At 40.9% G+C, this 3,994-nt stretch overlaps 1 non-coding gene across 1 annotated transcript; it reads right to left on the bottom strand.

Annotated features, from left to right (window-relative positions):
* Nucleotides 1-650: 650 nt before the first annotated feature.
* Nucleotides 651-722, bottom strand: trnac-gca (transfer RNA cysteine (anticodon GCA)). Its single transcript has one exon. It is a non-coding gene; the product is annotated as a tRNA-Cys (tRNA).
* Nucleotides 723-3,994: the final 3,272 nt, after the last annotated feature.

The following is a 3,994-nucleotide window of genomic DNA, read 5'->3' as shown; positions in this document are numbered from 1 at the left end:
ATTTATGGACCTAACTGTATGCACATGTGAATAAAGGCAGTGACCCCGCAAGCTTTTGAACCCTGGACAGTGGAGCTGTGAGACTGCAGAATAACTAAAAATGAAAAAAAGAATTTACACAGGGTCGACAGACAGAGCCTGCACTTTTCTGATACCCATTCAGGTAGTGAGCATTGTGCACTATATGATTCAGCATAGATGGATGCGGTGGAAGACGGCAGCAGGTGGCCATTCTAGCTACTCCGTACAAAGAGGCCGGTGTTTAAAACAATAAGAAAGTGGTTTGTAAGGATTAAATACTTCTTTCATTTAGAAGAGAAAGCTCAGAATCTGCATGAGAATGCTTGCTGGTTCTGTCCTCCTCTCAGGAACGCAAGGAGCCAGAGGAGATCCTAAGAGATTCGCCGAGCTCCACTGGCGTGACGGCACCGTGAAAAAGGTCAACAGAGTAACAAAACAAAAAGCAAGCAAGTATATACGCTGATGCAGCAGGGGCTGTGAGACTGGCAGCTTGCATTCACTTACCAAAAACTTTTTGGTTTGCGTTTTGCAGGCACAAAAAGAGGCAACTAGAAGGGCTCTTTTGGCATTTTGAGTAAACCACAACTGCTGTGTTTAATTACTTAAAAAAAAAAATTCAACACACGCAAAGGGGGCACCCGGATTTGAACCAGGGACCTCTTGATCTGCAGTCAAATGCTCTACCCCTGAGCTATACCCCCAGTGAGTCATGGAGATCCCTGGGAAAACTCATTTCATTGTAATGTGTCACAGCTGGCTTCTGTCACTGAATTGCTGCTCCTCCCAAAGCTTTTCCATAGACAGCCCACTGGAGCAGTTTATCTTAAACACACACACACACACACACACACACACACACAGAAAACAAATCCTCCCTTGGCAGCTAGGTTAACTTTCAGAAATCAGCAAACAAAGAGAATTTGGAGCAAAAACAGCATAAAGTCTAAGGTTCCATAAATGTTCTGTCCTTTGGCAAAAGCTCTGAAAAGATGACTATAGAAGTAAGTGGACTATGACAACACCACTGGTATGTAATATAGCCCCTGCTCCTCCACAGTGCTCTATCACAAAAGAAGCATCTTGGAGAGACACAAAGGTGCTGAAGCACTGCATCTGCAGGTTTTCCATTGGCACACACAGACCAAATGGCTTTAAACTATCTACCAGTTAACTGTGAAATTCTTGTCATTTCAACATTCCCAGTATGCTCCCTGCTGCCCAGGTAATGAATCATAGAGGGTCATTTTTTTCCAGATCAGCTGTATGAGACAATTTAGTCAATAGGCAGCACAGCTTTCAGCAAGTGAAGATGGACTGACTTCCCATCCTAATGGTAACAAGTTGTTTTTTTTTTTTTTTTTACAGTAAGGGACAGCAAAAACAAGTTGTCACAAATGACCGAGAACACACCAAATTGTTTGGAATTTTGCTTTCTTGATCCTGACGAGCGATAAAATGCATGAAGGAGCTGCCTACCCGTGCACATTTGTGTCACAGCGTGCTTTATGTTTAACAAATGATATCTGCTTAGGCCAGTTTCTTCCTGTTGGCCAAGATAGCTTATTGGCAAACTCTGCTAAAAGCCTTGGCTTGTACACCAAGTAACATCTGCTGAAGCCAGCTTCGTTTTATTGCCTCAGTCTTCTTAATCGGGCCCTCTCCCCAAAACTATCTCCCTGTCCTAGCAGAAATGGTCACATCAACCAACGCAGTCACAAACACAATTCCCAATAACTTGAGTTTACATTTCAGAACCACCTCAGCATTTTCTATCCCATCTAACCCCCCCCCCCCGCGACCTTGTATACCCTGGAGCACCTCAGGGAACTGTCCTGTCTCCCTTCCTGTTTCCCCTCTACACAACAGATTTCCTGCACAAAACCAGTGTTTGCCATCTACAGAAGTTTTCAGATGACTCATCTGTAATAGGCTGCATTAATAGTGGAGACGAGTCACAGTGCGGTAAGATAGATAGATAGATAGATAGATAGATAGATAGATAGATAGATAGATAGATAGATAGATAGATAGATAGATAGATAGATAGATAGATAGATAGATAGATAGATAGATAGATAGATAGATAGATAGATAGACATGAAAGGCACTATAAGATAGATAGATAGATAGATAGATAGATAGATAGATAGATAGATAGATAGATAGATAGACATGAAAGGCACTATAAGATAGATAGATAGATAGATAGATAGATAGATAGATAGATAGATAGATAGATAGATAGATAGATAGATAGATAGATAGACATGAAAGGCACTATAAGATAGATAGATAGATAGATAGATAGATAGATAGATAGATAGATAGATAGATAGATAGATAGATAGATAGATAGACATGAAAGGCACTATAAGATAGATAGATAGATAGATAGATAGATAGATAGATAGATAGATAGATAGATAGATAGATAGATAGATAGATAGATAGATAGATAGATAGACATGAAAGGCACTATAAGATAGATAGATAGATAGATAGATAGATAGATAGATAGATAGATAGATAGATAGATAGACATGAAAGGCACTATAAGATAGATAGATAGATAGATAGATAGATAGATAGATAGATAGATAGATAGATAGATAGACATGAAAGGCACTATAAGATAGATAGATAGATAGATAGATAGATAGATAGATAGATAGATAGATAGATAGATAGATAGATAGATAGATACTTTATTAATCCCAAGGGGAAATTCACATACTCCAGCAGCAGCAGCATACTGATACAAAAACAATATTAAATTAAACAGTAATAAAAATGCAGATATAACAGACAATAACTTTATATGATGTTAACGTTTACCCCCCCGGATGGAATTGAAGAGTTGCATAGTTTGGGGGAGGAATGATCTCCTCAGTCCGTCAGTGGAACAGGACAGTGACAGCAGTCTGTCACTGAAGCTGCTCCTGTGTCTGGAGATGATCCTGTTCAGTGGATTCTCCATAATTCATAGGAGCCTGCTGAGCGTCCGTCGCTCTGCCACAGATGTCAAACTGTCCAGCTCCATGCCAACAATAGAGCCTGCCTTCCTCACCAGTTTGTCCAGGCGTGAGGCGTCTTTCTTCTTTATGCTGCCACCCCAGCACACCACCGCGTAGAAGAGGGCGCTCGCCACAACCGTCTGATAGAACATCTGCAGCATCTTATTGAAGATGTTGAAGGACGCCAGCCTTCTAAGGAAGTATAACCGGCTCTGTCCTTTCTTACACAGAGCATCAGTATTGGTATCAGTATTGTGGATGACTTCATCTTGTGGTGCAAAGACAACAACCTGCAACTCAACATCAACAAGATAAAAGAGCTGGTGGTGGACTACCAGCATGCCAAGGAGCCTCTGAGACCAGTTACAATCCAGGGGAGGACGTGGTGCAGAGGTACAAGTGTCTGGGGGTTCACATAAACAAAAAACTGGACTGGTCTGACAACACAATGACTCAGAAATTTTGATGTCAGCAGCAATCTGGAAAAGTTCTGTCAGTCCATGGTGGCCAGTGTGTTGTTCTATGCTGCAGTCTCCTTGCGGGAACAACTTGAGCTCAAAAGAAGCACAATACCTGAACAAACCTATCAGGAAAGCCTGCTGTATCACAGGGCCAACCATAGACACACTGGAAGCTGTTGTGGAAAAAATGATGGTGGCAAAATTAGATGCCATCATGAAATATCCCCTCTCTCCCCTCCAGGCGGTGCTCTTTTGAAGTTAATTCCACCACAGTATGCTAAAAGGCATCTCTGGGGCTCTTTTCTTACTGCTGCTATTAGGCAATTCAATGCTTCTACTCGAGTTCATTTTGAAATATCTGCACAAAACACATTTATATTTATTCATCTATTAATTGAATGATTGACTTTATTATTTGTCCTGAGAGTTTGTTTTTTATGTTTTTTCTGTTGGATGCATCGAAATTCCCCCACTGGATTAATAAAGTATGCTGTAACT

This window comes from Erpetoichthys calabaricus, chromosome 14, assembly GCF_900747795.2.
Source record: "Erpetoichthys calabaricus chromosome 14, fErpCal1.3, whole genome shotgun sequence".
In the NCBI taxonomy this organism is placed as follows: domain Eukaryota; kingdom Metazoa; phylum Chordata; class Cladistia; order Polypteriformes; family Polypteridae; genus Erpetoichthys; species Erpetoichthys calabaricus.
The sequence above is the reverse complement of the archived record's forward strand: the minus strand, read 5'-3'. Positions and strand labels throughout refer to the sequence as shown.